The sequence below is a fragment of the Diceros bicornis genome, chromosome 25 (genome assembly GCF_020826845.1).
Source record: "Diceros bicornis minor isolate mBicDic1 chromosome 25, mDicBic1.mat.cur, whole genome shotgun sequence".
In the NCBI taxonomy this organism is placed as follows: domain Eukaryota; kingdom Metazoa; phylum Chordata; class Mammalia; order Perissodactyla; family Rhinocerotidae; genus Diceros; species Diceros bicornis.
In genome coordinates this window covers 2,429,051-2,443,791 of record NC_080764.1, presented here as the reverse complement: position 1 = coordinate 2,443,791, position 14,741 = coordinate 2,429,051, and the positions used below count along the sequence as shown (strand labels likewise).

Sequence of the window (14,741 nt, the reverse complement as noted above, 5' to 3'; positions counted from 1 at the left end):
TGGGAGACGCACCCAATCAGGGCTGAGTTCTTTTAAATTCAACTGGTTTCCTTTCCACTGTACCAAGATAGAAGTTATGGACTGGGCCCACCTTCTATCTTCAGTTAGGGAAACACAATTTTTAAAAATTATTTTAATTTTTTTTTAAGTATTAGACTTTATTTTTAGAATGGTTTTTGTTTTAAGGAAGATAGTGCAGAAGGTTCCCATATACCCTGTACCCAGTTTCCCCTATTGTTAACATCCTTCAATAGTATGGTACATTCGTCATGATGCGTGAACCAGACAATGCACAATACCACTAACTCAAGGCCACATTTCTTCACATGTCCTTAGTTTGCACCCAGTGTCTGTTTTTCTGTTCCAGGACCCTACCCAGGACTCCATATTACATTTAGTTGCCATGCCTCCTTAGACTCCTCTTGGCTGTGATGGTTTCTCAGACTTTCCTTGTTTTTTCATGACCTTGACGGTTCTGCAGAGTTCTGGGCAGGTATTCTGTAGGATGGCCTCTACTGGAATTCGTCTGGTGTTTTTCTCATGATTAGACTGAGGGTTATTGGTTATTGGGAGGAAGAGCACAGAGGTGAAGTGCCCTTCCCATCCCCTCACATGAAGCGTGCACGCTCTCCGTATCATCTGTGACTCCCGATGTTGCCCTTATCTGGCTGAGGCGTTGTTAGTCAGCTTTCTTCACCGGAAAGCTGCTTCTCCAGCCTCCCCTCTCGATACTCTCCTCGACAGAAGGAAGTCACTGTGTGGACGCCACACTCAAGGGGTGGGGAATCAGGCCTGCCTCTCTGAGGATGGAATATCTACATAAATTATTTGGAATTCTTCTGCCTGGGAGGTCTGTCTCTTCTGCCTGTTCATTTATGTTTACAATCATTTATTTCTATGAGTATGGACTCAAATATTTATTTTATACTTTGGGTTATAATCTAATATTATTTTATTTGTTTTGTTGTTCAGATTATTCCAATTTTGGCCTTGGGAGCAATTTCAGTTGGCTCCTATGTCCTTCTGAAGTGCCTTTTGCTTTTTTTTTTTTGCATTTTTGCATCAACACATTTTTTTGTTTCTGTTTTCATTTGTTTGTTAGCACTTCTTTACTTTCCGGAACTATAGTGCTACTGGGTTATCTTATATATTTTCTGACCCAGTCCTAGAATCTGGTCACTCATTTCTCTAAGGAGCCCTGGTCCTTTTTGTTGGAGAAAAATATCGAAAACCAAGATCTGGGCACACCGTGTTCTCATTGCTACTGGGGTGCCATTCCTTTCAGCCTCTCTCCAGAGCTGACAGAGCAAGAAAACATACGTCTGTACACCAACCTATGTACCTATGTCTACACATATAGCTATAAATATTTCTGTATGTAACTATCTGAATTTATATTAAGTGAAATGTGACTTTATGTTGATGTCCCAACTCTATTCTATCACCATGTGAGTATTTCTAGCCCTTTTGCTTGTTTATCTGTAAATTCTCAACAGTGACAAACCTGGCGCCCCCCATCTGCCATCCATTTACTAAGTGGTCCAGTTGCAGTGTTACACGTATAGGAGTATCAGAAATGTTAACCATTGCCCCGGGGGAGGACTGTATCACCTGGAGGACAGTGCTTATGCACAGTTCCCTTTGTCTTACAGACTCCACTCCCTTCCAAGGTCACTCAGATCAGCACCTTCCTCCTTCAGTGAGGTTGTTTCATACACTCATAACACAGTTAGTTTCTCTTGTCACATTCTGGATTCTTTCCTGGGATCCCGTAACCTCCTGAATGATTTTTCAAATTTGCATACATTAAGGTTCACTCTGTGCTGTAAAGTTCTATGAGTTTTGACAGATGCATAATGTCATCTCTTCACAGAATCTATCATCTATCATACACATATATATTATACACATATAATTTATCATGCATCCAGCTGTCATACAGAATAGTTTCACAATCCTAAAAAACCCCTTCATCTGTTCACCTCCCTTCTCCTCCCCCTGAAACCCTGGCAATCACTGATCTTTTACTGCCTCTATAATTTTGCCTATTACAGAGTATCATATAATTGGTATTATATAGTATGTAGGATTTTCAAACTGACTTCTTTCACTTAGAATTATGCATTTAAGGTTCACCCACGTTTTTCATGGCTTCCTAGTTCATTTGCTTTTATTACTTAATAATATTCCATTATCTGGATGTACCACGAGTTGTTTATCCGTTCACCAACTGAAGGACATTTTAGTTGCTTGCAGTTTTCGGTGATTATGAATCAGGCTGCTACAAACATTCATGTGCGGGTTTTTGTGTGGACACAAGTCTTCAAATCGGTTGAGTAAATACCAAGGAGTGTGAATACTGGATTGTACAGTAAGACTATGATTAGCTTTGTAAGAAATTTCCAAACTGTTTCCCAAATTGGCTGTTCCATTTTGCATTCCCACCAGCAATGAATGAGAGTTCCTGTTGTTTGGCATCCTCATCAGCATCTAGTATTGCTGGTTTTTATGTGTGTGTATTTTAGCCATTGTAATGGGATGGATTTGTATCTCATTATTGTTTTAATTTGCAACTTCATCATGACAAATTATGTCGAGCATCTTTTCTTATGCTTATTTACTATCTATGTATCGTTTTTAGGTGAGGTGACTATTCAGATATTTTAGCCATTTTGGGGGTTGTTTTCTTATTGTTGAGTTTGAAGAGTTCTTTGCATATTTTGCATACAGTTCCTTTATGACATATGCATTTTGCAAATATTTTCTCCCAGTCTACAACTTGTCTTTTCATCGTCTTATGATTTGCAGAGCAGAAGCTTCACATTTTAATAAAGTCCCACTTATATTTTTCCTTCATGGATCGTGTTTTGTTGTTGTATATAAGTGTCATCACCAAACCCAAGATCACCTTGATTTTCTCCTATGTTTCCTTCTAGAAGTTTCGTAGCTTTGCATTTTATGTGTATATGTATGATCCCTATTTAGTTCATTTTTGTGAAAGGTGTAAGGTATGTGTCTAGTTTTGTTTTGTTTTGCATTTTTTTTCCACCTCCATTGTTGAAGAGACTCTCCTTTCTGCATTGAATTGCCTTTGCTATTTTCTCAAGAATCAGCTGACTATCTCTTTGTGGGTCTTTTCTGGATTCTCTCTTTTTCTTCCACCGATCTGTGTCTATCCTTTTGCCAGTGCCATGTCATCCTGATTACTGGAGCTGTATAGTAAGTCTTGAAACCAGAGAGTGTGTGTCCTACAACTCTGTTTTCATCACTATAGTGTGGGCTATTCTAGGTCTTTTTCTTTCTATATAAACTTTAGAATCATTTTGTCAATATCTACAAAATAGCTTTCTGAGATTTTTATTGGGATAGCATTGAATCAATAGGTCATATTGGAAAGTGTTGACATTTTAAAAATATTGAGTCTTCTAATCCATGAACATAGAATATCTCTCCATTTACTTAGAATTTTGATTTCTTGCAGCAGAGTTTTACAGTTTACTACACATAGATCCTGTACAGGTTTTGTTAAGTTTATATCTAAGCATATCATTTTGAGTTTTCTCTTTGAGGGAGGGAGAGGTGCTATTTTAAATGGTGTTGTTTTTATTAATTTCAAATTCCAATTGTTCCTAGATGGTACGTAAGAAATCAATTGACTTTTGTACATTAACCCAGCATCCTGCAGCCTGCTATAATGTTGTGTTAGTTCCAGATGTTATTGTGTCTACTCTTTGGGATTTTCTATGTAGACAATCATGTCATCTGTGAACAAAATTTTGTGTCTTCCTAATCGGTATACTTTTTCCCTTGTCTTGCCTTATTACACTAGCTGAGACTTCCAGCAAGATGTTTAATAGGAGTTTTGAGAGAGGACATCCTTGCCTTGTTCCTGATCTTAGGGGGAAAGTATCTAGTTTCTCACCATTAAGGATGACGTTAGCTGCAGATTTTTCATAGGTAGTCTTTCTCAAGTTGAGAAAGTTCCTCTCTATTCCTAGTTTTCTGAGAGTTTTTGCCAGAGAGGGATGCTGGATTTTGTCAATTATTTTTCTGCATCTATTGATATGATCATATTCCTCTTCTTTACTCTGTGATGGATTACATTAATTGACTTTTTCAGATGTTGCACCAATCTTGCATAACTGAGACAAATCCCGCTTGGTCATGGTGTATAATTCATTTTATACATAATAGGATTCAATTTGCCAATATACTGCTGAGGATTTTCCCATCTATGATCATGAGAGATACTGATCTGAAGTTTCCCTTTCTTGCAATGGCTCACCTGATTTTGGTATTAGGGTAACGCGGGCCTTACAGAATGACTTAAGGAAGTATTCTCCCTGTTCCTAATTTCTGGAAGAGATGGAGAGAACTGTATAATTTATTCCTTAAATGTTTGGTAGAATTCACCAGGGAATCCATCTGGGCCTGGTGCTTTCTGTTTTGGAAGGTTATTAATTATTTATTCAATTTTTTAATAGATATAGTCCATTCTGATTATCTATTTTTCCTTGTATGAGTTTTGGTGGATTTTTCTCTTTAAAGAAATTGTTCCATTTCATCTAAGGTATTAAATTTGTGGGCATAGAGTTGTTCATAGTATTCCTTTAGTATCCTTTTAATGTTGTTTGAAAACATTGATTTAATGTTGATTCAAAACAATTCAAAAAATTGAATCAACAACTCATCCCTGATAATATTCCTTGCCTGAATTCTGCCCTGTTTGAAGTTAATGGAGCTATTTTTGCTTTCTCTTGATTAGTGTTAGCATGGAATATCTTTCTCCATCCCTTTACTTTTAATCTGTCTGTGTCTTTATATTTAAAGTGGGTTTCTGGTAGACGACATAGAGTTGAGTCTTGTGCTTTTTATCTACTCTGACAATCTCTGTCTTTGAATTGATGTGATTAGACTTTTCCCATTTAAAGTGATTATTGATGTAGTTGAATTAATATCTACCATGTTTATAGTGATTGTTAATTTATTGTACTTTTTCTTTGTTTCTTTTTTCTTCTTCCCCTCTTTTTCTGCCTTCTCTGGTTTCAATTGGGCCTCTTATATGATTCCATTTTCTCTCCTTTCTTAGCATATCAATCGTATTCTTTTTCTCAATTCTTTAGTGGTTCCCCTAGAGTGTGCAATATACATTTACAGCTAATCCAAGTCCACTTTCAAGTAACATTATACTGCTTCAATGTAGCACTTTGTAGAACCTTATAACCGAGATTCCATCTCGCCCCTCCTGTCATTCATTTCACTTACCTATACGCTATAATTACCTGACACATCGTTAACTGTTCTCGCTTTCAGCGGGTATCTTTTAGATCACTTTTAAGTTATTTTACTTTCATTTATTTCTTCTCTGATGCTCTTCCCTTTTTTATGTAGATCCGAGATTCTCAACTATATCCTTCTCCTTCTTCCTGGAGAACTCCCAACATTTCTTGCAGAGTAGGTCTGCTGGCAACAAATTCATTTGTTTTTGTTTGTTTGAGAAAGTCCTTTTTTCTATTTCATTTTTGAAAGATAATTTTTCATTGGATATGGAATTCTAGGTTGCTGGGTTTTTTTATTTTTGACATTTTAAATATTTTACCCTACTCCCTTCCTGCTCTCATGGTTTCTGAAGAGATGTCCAACGTAATTCTTATCCTTGTAAGGAGTTTTTTTGCTTTTGGCTTCTTTCGAGATTGTTTCTTTGTCTTTGATTTTCTGAAGTTTAAATATGATAAATCTGGGTGTAAATATTTTTGTTTTTAACCCGAATTTCCTGGATCTCTGGTTTGGTATCTGTCTTTAATTTTGGAAAATTCTCAGCCATTATTACCTTGACTATTCCTTCTGCTCTTTTTATCTTTCTTTTCCCTCTGATCTTCCCATTATGCATAGATCATAGCTTTTTGTTGTTGTTGTTAGGAACTAATTTTGATGAAAATGATCACAAAACAGGAAGTGACTTGATTTGATTAAATCTGACACCAGGCCAGGACTTCAGAAGTGTTAATGCTGAAATATGGGTTAAAAAAATACCTATTGACAAAACTGTTCAATCTAATAGTGTTTGAGAAACAGGACAAAATAAAGTATTGTTTTTGATTTACAGATACTTTTCTGAATTCATTATCTATGCACTCTCTCTCCCACCAAGAATTAGTTGTGCAGGGCCAGCCATGGTGGCCTAGTGGTTAAGTTTGGCGCACTCTGCTTCGGCAGCCTGGGTTTGGTTCCCACGTGCAGACCTACACCACTCATTGGTGGCCATGCTGTGACAGTGGCTCACATACAAAATAGAGGAAGCTTGGCAACAGATGTTAGCTCAGAGCGAATCTTCTTCAGCAAAAAAAAAAAGGCAATTAGTTGTGCAGACTGATGAGGCAAAAGAATTAATTCCTTTTAAAAAACAAGGTAAAGCCTATTTACAAAACATTCTAAGGGAGAATTTTAAGTAGGTGTTACTGCAGAACTTGTTAAAAGTGAATGGAGCTGAGCAACAGAGTATACTTTTACTTCTGCGAGTAGAAGTCCTTCCTCCTCCTTTCCAGAAGAAGCACATTTTCAGGGCATGAAACATACAACAGCATACAATGCAAAGACAGAAACCAAGAAGTTTGCAAACTCTTTCTGTTTCCAGCTATTGAGACAATATTTTGAGAGCCAAGGTTACCTCTAGCGGCTAATCCAGAGCCGGCTCTTAGGCAGCCAGGATGCTACCGTGATGGAATACACGAGCATCTCTCTTCCGGCATGTCTCTGCTCTCCTCTTCTGGAAGCTGCAGATGTCTGTTTAGCTTCTCTGCAGTCTTCACGGAGCTGCATCTACAGCAGTCGTTGTCATCTGAAGCTCCTTCAGCAGTCGAATCTGGATCTGAAACGCTGTCAGTGGACTCAGTTCTGACCAGCTGCCCGTTTTGGTGAGCAGCATGTTCACTCCCAGAGCGCTCGCTTTTCAGCCTGCCGACTCCACGGATTTCTTCATTCCAAGGGTTTAGAGGAGGTGTCTCTAAATCCGGAAAATCAAGTGGTCTTTCGCTTCGTGTAAGAACGCGAGGTGGTGTTTAGTCCAGAAGTTTACAGGGAGTTGACTGAATAAAGTCGCCATCTGCTGATCTTGAAAACGGAATGTCTCATCGTTTCCTGCGACAACAACCCTCTCCGGAACCTGCATGACCACGCTGGCATTCGGAACTCCTCTCGGAATCCTTGTCCCAGCTCAGCATTTGGTGGGGCTTCCTTTAACTTTTCTGGGACCCTTGTTCGCTGACTAATACCTTCGGTGTACAGTCGTGCGTGGCTTTATGATGGGGACATGTTCTGAGAAATGCGTCGTCAGATGATTTCTTCATTGTGCGAACGTCATAGAGTGCTCTTACACAGACCTAGATGGTACAGCCTGCTACACACCTAGGCTGCATGGTACTGATCTGATGGGACCACCCTCATATATGTGGTCCGTTGTTGACCAAAACATCGCCATGCGGCCAGTGACTATACTCCATTTCATACTGAATTCAGCTAATTTCCTCCATCTCAGTGGCAATGGGAGAAGGAAGAGCTGCCCCACTCTCTCTTCCTAGTGTTGGGTCACTGCTTGTTCTTTCACTCACTCTAACACAGTAGGTACACGTCTACAATAGCTATTAAAATACTGCTACCCTTTGGTTCAGTTTCCTTTACACAACAATCCCCTACAGACCGGAACTTTTTTGGAGACGTACATGACAACACGGACACTGCTTTTCCAGAACTGTGCACCAGCTACTGCTTGCTCGCTGGCACTATCTGCTTCTGTGCTTCATCGTAAATCCTTTACCTTGCTTCAATGTGCATGGGCTGGACTTAGAGCCACTTTTGTCCCCCTGGGCCCACTGCAGGGTCCTCACCAAGAGCCGTCTCCCTCTGGCTCCCAGGGCTCTTGGGTGGGTGCACTGAGAGGCCGTGGGCTGAGTGCACAGAGGCGCCGGGGGAGACCACCACAGATTATAACATTTTTTATTGTCCTACAGTTCTTGGATCTTCTGCCCCACCCCCCACCCCTTTTTACCTCATTATTTTTTCTCTTTGCATCTCAGTATGGAAAGTTTCCATCGACAAGTCTTCACTCACTGATTCTTTCCTACGCTGTCCCCTTGTGGGTCCATCAAAGGTGTTCCTTCTTTCTGTCACAGGATGAAGAGTGTCCATCCCAGGATTTCCTGCTGATTCTGTCTTGTAGTTTCCATCTCTCTGTTTACCTTACTCATCTCTTCTGCGTGCGACAGCTCTCTTCCATTAGAGCCCTTAACATGTGATCATGGTTATTTTAAATTCCTTGTCTGATAATTTCAACATCTGTGTCATATCTGAGTCTGGTTCTGATGATTACTTTGTCTCTTAAGACTGTTTTTTCTTGCCTTTAACGTGCCTTATAATCTTTTGTTGAAATCTGGACATAGCACCCTGGGTAGAAACAAACACAAAAGGCAGTTCCTGTGTGTCACAATAACCTGGCCAGGAGGTGGGCTCCATTTCATGGTCACTGCAGCTGTACATACCAGAGGCTTCACATCCTTCAAACATCCTCTCTGGGCTTCCCAAAGAACTCCTTCTTACTATGAGTCTGCACATGACAGCTCTCTTAGCTGTGGTCCTCTGTAATAATGATGGGGTGGGAAGAGTAGGAGAGAAGAAGGTTGTGGTCTTATGACTGTAACCACAGGCCCACATAGAGCCAGTTCTAACAGACTCTATCTCTTATCAACAGAGTGGTTAAGAATTGTCTTTCATAGGGCCAGAGTGGTTAAGTGCAGTGCGCTCTGCTTTGACTGCCTGGGTTCGGTTCCCAGGGGCAGACCTACACCATTCGTCTGTCAGTGGCCAAACTGTGGTGTGGCTCACATATAAAAAGAGGAAGATTGGCAACAGATGTTAGCTCAGGGTGAATCTTCCTTATCAAAAAAAAAAAAAAAGAATTACCTTTCAGAAGATTTGCAAAGTCACGTAGCCAGAGCATGTGCAGAAGAAGAAATCTTGACCTGAAATGACCATGGACCAAAGATTCTCCTCCCCATGGAACCAAAGGATAGGGACTTGACAGGAACTTAAAAGGTGGACTCTTATCAGAAGCAAGGGGTCCATCATTCAGGAAGGTTCAGTGCTAAAATTCCTTCCCCATCTTACCGTAGATGTTTAGAACCCTATCATAAATGCTTGAAGCTCACCAATCAAAACCTGTCCCACCACTGTTTCCATGTGCCGCTGTTCTCCCTAACCTCTTGAATTTTGCCCCAAATTCTGAAGCGGGGAGACAGATCTGAAGGCACAAGCCCCCTCTCTCCTTGCAGATCAATCTGGCAGAATAAAGCTGATTTCTTTTCCAAAAGCTGATGCCATAATAATTGGGGGGGGGTTTAATGCACATTGAGCAAAAGAACCCCAGTTCTGTGGGGTCACACGACTAAGTCTCAGTCTTTCAGTGGGGCACAGCCAAGTGTTTCTTAGCCTATTTCCTCCTCTTGGGCGACGCAGGAAGGCCACAGGGGCTGGGGCTGGTCACCTGTAGGTCTTTCCCCCCTGCCAAGGTGAGACAGGGCCCTGGTTAAGTTGTTTCCCTGGAAAGTAGGTCCTTGTTATAAAAACACTCTGAACAGGTTTCAGCAGGTTACTTCCCCCTCTCCCTGCCAGGGCCACTGGGAGCTTCTCCTTGGCTCCTCACTGAGGACATATTGGGATTCCTGCAGGGACAACCCATGAACGTGTGGGGCAAGCTAAGGCTGAGGCCCCAGGAATTTCTCACTCTCACGTTCACACTCAGCCTCTAGCATTTGTCAAAGCTAGCATTTCATCGCCTTCCAGTTTGAGGCTCCAGCGGCTGCTGCTCCAGATAAACTGACCTCAGTTCTGATTCTCCTTATGCATCTGTCTCCCCTGATTTGGGGTGGGGGTTTGTCCTGCCACCTCCACTCTCTGATGCTCCAAGACCAGTCACTGGTTTTCAATTTGTGCAGCTTTTTCCTATTGTGAAGATGAGATTGACAACTTCAAGCTCCTTCTCTGTCACAGTTGAAACCGGATGTCTCTAAATAGACATTTTATTTTAGAATTTACAGAAAAGTTGCAAAAATAGAACATTGAGTTCCCAAATACACCCACACCCAATTTCTCCTATTGTTAACATCTTCCATTATTATGGTGCATTTGTCACAACTAAGGAACCAACCAATGTTATTATTAACTCACGTCCATGTTTGAGCAGGCGTCATTAGGTTTTCCCAGTATCCCTTTTCTGTCCCAGGATCCCACCCAGGTGCGGTGTTACATTTAGTCATTTAGACTCCTCTGGGCTGTAACAGTCTCCCAGAGTTTCCTCATTTTAGATGACTGTGACAGGTTGAGGAGTGTTGGGTGGGGATTTTGTAGAATATCTCTCAATTTGGGTTTGTCTGATGTTTTTCCCATGATTAACCTGTGGCTACAAGTTTGGGGAGGAAGACCACAGAGGTGAGGAGCCCTTCTCATCCCATCCCATCAGGGCCCGTGCTGTCACCATGACTGATCCCTGTGGCGTGGACATTGATCACCTGGCCCAGGTGTGTCTGCCAGTCTTCTCCACTGCGGAGTTCCTCTTCCTGACTTTCCCTACTGTCCTTTTTAGAAGGAAGTCACAAAACCCAGCCCACACTCAAGGCGTGGGCGAGAAACTATAATTTGAACTAGAAAATGGGGTGGAGGGGATCATCAGAGATTCTTTAGCAGGTGGGGAAGAATATATATTCCTTTATATATACATTCCTTCATATATATTCGTTTCTTATATTCATTTATATATGTATTCTTTTAGCAGGTGGAGGGAAAATATATATATATTCTCAAATAGGTGTGTGTGTATATATGTGTGTGTGTGTGTGTGTGTATATTCTCCCTCCACCTGCTAAGGGAATATATATGTATTCCCCTATATACACACACACACACACACACACACACACACATAGATACATACACATGTATATATCTGTATATTCCCTTATATATACATAAACACACCTATTTGAGTTTATCGACCTCACTGCTGTACCTATCTATATGTGTATATAGCTACATATACATATATATAAATCTATATAAATATATGTGTGTGTGTGTATATATATATACACACACACATATATATCAATGAGGTAGATGAACTCCAGTAGAGCCAGCCTAGAAATATACAACCAAAAGAAGGGCTAGAGCTTTTAGCTCAAGCAGTGGCCGTGACAAAGGAGTGGGAGCTACAGACCTGGGAGGTATCTCTAATGTAGCAGTGTAGAGTCTGCATCCTCACCTCTGTCGTTCCCTCATTCAATCCAGCCAGCATTCTGTGAGTCTCTGCCGTGTACCAGGTACTAGGTACCGTGGTAACTGAAATAGGTGCGATGTGCCCCTCCTGTAGTCGATAAACTACTAGGAAAAGCAGACATTCAAAAACTGAACCCGCAAGCAGACACGTGGGGACACCTGAGGACGTGTGTTCTTTGCTGGGGGCACGTGTGACCGGTCCTGGGGGAATGAGCGGGCTCCCCAAGTTAGTGATGTTTGAGCTGAGACACAGGATGAAAGGGGGGTGGGAGGGAGGCAAGGGGAGGGGGCACTCCAGGCAGAGGGGTGGCCCATGCAGACGGCCTGGGTGGGATGGTGGAGGAACTAAGATGAGGGGGACCTGGAGCCCGAGGATGGGTGAGAGTAGTGAGGGGTGAGGCCAAGGAAGCACCTGGGCAATGCAGATGACACAAGGCTACGTTCACAAGAGAGCTGGAGAGCAAGAGTATGGGATCACGCCTGGGACCACGGAGGAGGTGCTAGAGCAGGTGGAGACGAGGAAGGAGAACATTCGTAGCGGGACCCAGAGAAGGTGAAGAAAACCAGGGACAGCTGGGGAACATAAATGAAAAGTAGACAGTCAAATTTAGCAAAACTCAGGTTTATAAATGGGTGTAGTAGGCGCCAGTGTCAGGAGAGGAGGTGGGTGAGAGACCTGTTGGGGTCCAGGGTCAGGGAGAGAAGCACGAGAGGGGAAGGAGTCTGCCCAGCGAGGGCAGTTTCTAACACAGAATGCATTCGTCCACGCATCCTTTCCTTCGTGCAATATTTATTGAAAGCTCAACTATTTGCCAGGCACATGCTGAGGTCACAATATTTCATTCACTAGCAAACATGGAGGGCTCTGCATGACAAAATGAAGAATTTGGTCTTAATTCGGTGATAACAAGTCAAGTGAAGGTCTTCAGGTAAACGAGAGATAAAGTAAAACAAATAACCCAGGATAAGCTCCCAGGCATGGGGATCTCGTTGGCCATGCTCATGACAGTGCCTCCCTCAGCAGAGCACACGAGGCCTAGCCATCAGTAGGGATGCTGCGAAAACTAGATGGATGGGTAAGTCATCAGAGCTGGGACATGGACCAGTAGATGCACAGTCCAGAATGTGGGAAATGAGGACTAGGCACAAGGGACCCCTCAGGAAGCTGGTGGTGTGTCCTGTGCATGGGCAGGGTCTGCCCAGAACAGAAGCAGGGAAGATGAAGGAAAGGGACAGAGCCACAAGACAGGTGTCTCAGCTCAGCTTCCCCAACGCAGACCCCACCTCGAGGACTCTCGTGCAAGGGCTGTCATAAGGATGTGGTGCCAGGAGATTCTGTGGGTTGGAGGATGGAGCACAGGAGGAGGAGGAAGCCAGGCAGAGGTGCAATTTCAGGCAAAATGCCATGGAAGTCACCTTCCCCCTGAGCCTTCCTGGCCATTCTGCAATGCAAGCTATGCCTCTGAGACGTCCTGACCCAGGGCAGAAGAGTAGGCATTCTCATCCCACACCAGTCGGTCCTTGGCCAAGGGTCTCAGGGGAGGTTGCCACCTCCCAGACATTTCTGGACCTTTGTGGGTGCAGGCAATTCAGCACCTGTGGCCCACGGGCAGTCCCCAAAGGAAGAAAGGCTGCAGGCACCACCCACAGCCAGGGGCAGACACCATCTCAGAAAGGAAAGGAGCCTGCGGGCATCTAGGTAGTGCCCGCCCGAGTCGGTCTTGATGCACAGGATGCTGAGGGAGGGGCAGTGTGGCAGGCAAGGCCAAACAGTGGTGCCTGGAGGGTGGACAACGATGGTGACGGTCAATGAGGGAGGAAGCACGAGAGAGGACATAAGCGGGGCAGGTGCAGTGTGGACAGGAGGAGGTGCGCTGACCTGTGCTGTACGGGCTAGGACAAACTCTGTGTGCGCTGAGTGCCCCCGAGTTTCCCGGCACTGCGAGAGGCAGTGGGCGTCACCATCCTGCTTACTCCTCACCTCGGCCCCGTGGGAGGAGAACGTGGACTCGGGGAGTTTGAGTCTGTAACTCAAGCTCAGAAAGGGGCAAAATAATTGATGAGCTGAGATTTTGAGCCAGACCCAAATAATTCCGAAGCAGGAGCTCTTACACATGACGCACGTGTGTTTATTTATATTGTTAAAAATGTAAGTGGCCAGTCTGCGTCCCCTCTCTAGGGTGGTTGTGCCCACGCCCTCCTCTCCGGCCCGTGTCCTCCTGGTGTCGGGGGAGGGAAGGAGGCCCGCTCTGAGCCATGACGGCCGTCTCCAGCAGCTGGGCTCCCGGCACCTTGGCTGGCTCACGATCCATTTTACTCTGATCACTTCCATGGCCAAGTGTCCACAGCCAGAGGCTTCTGAGTCATAGTTTTGGAATATAAAATCAGGGAACGGCTGGAATACAAAGTCAGAATCCATGGCCAGCCCGTTCTCTGGCGCTCAGAATGAGGAGTTCCCCCTGGCTCTGTCCTCGTGTTGCTCCCCTCCCCCTCCCAAAAAAGCGAGTGTCCCCTTGTAGGACAGAAGGACATTGGAAGGACACAACTGGAGGTGTGGGGTCCCGGGTGATCTGGGCGTTGTCAGCTCCATCCTCCCTTTCTCCTCCGTGCCGTCTGCCTCCTGCCTTAGTTCACATCGCTGTAGCCTGGGGTGAAAACTAGTCTTCCGACTCGACAGAGTACCTGTTTTCCACACTTAAAGTCCTTCTATTCTAAAGGTTCAGGCCAGAAAGGGTTTCTCTTGGCAATTTGGTATTTTCTTCCATCTCTGCTTCCACAGGGTCAGTTGCAACCGATGCCCATCTCTAGGTTCCAGGATCCCGTGAAGCCACATACGTAACATCTTGAAGCATCATCCATGCCAACACAGCCGGGAATACACGGGACACCATCTCACCTGCTGTTTTGCTGCGTGTGACAAGGATTCCCCATCACCGTGGGCTGGAGAGAGGTGTCCTGAGCTCTCTCTGGGCCACCCCTGCGAAGCTGGCTCCACCCATGGGCACTGGGCTCATTCTGAGTGCCGACCGCTGTGTGCGGCAGGCTCTCTGGCCGCAGCAACAGAATCTGGCCTGTCTGACATCAGTAGAAAGTACCTTATTGGAAGTTCACTGGGCAGTGCTGAAATAATGGGAAGTCCAGAGCTGGCTTAGAAATCTGCAGGGTCAGGTGTCTTGGGGATCAGGTGGCCAAAAGGACTGAGTGAGAGCCGGGGCAGCCAGCCCACAGGGGGCCACCTAGGACAGCCAAGGTTCTTGTCTCCACGCCACCCTCCCAGGACACTCAGGCCTGGGGAACCGCTGTCGGCAGAGGGCTCAGCACACTGACCTACAGACCACGCCAGGTAGCACGGCAGGAGGGAGCCGTCCAGAGTGACTTTTGTGGTCATCAGAAGAAGAGCTGTGCTGTGGGGCCGACGA

The 14,741-nt window shown here is 44.2% G+C and overlaps 1 pseudogene; it reads right to left on the bottom strand.

Annotated features, from left to right (window-relative positions):
• Positions 1-6,669: 6,669 nt before the first annotated feature.
• LOC131421404 (mitochondrial fission factor-like) lies at positions 6,670-7,601 on the bottom strand (annotated as a pseudogene).
• Positions 7,602-14,741: the final 7,140 nt, after the last annotated feature.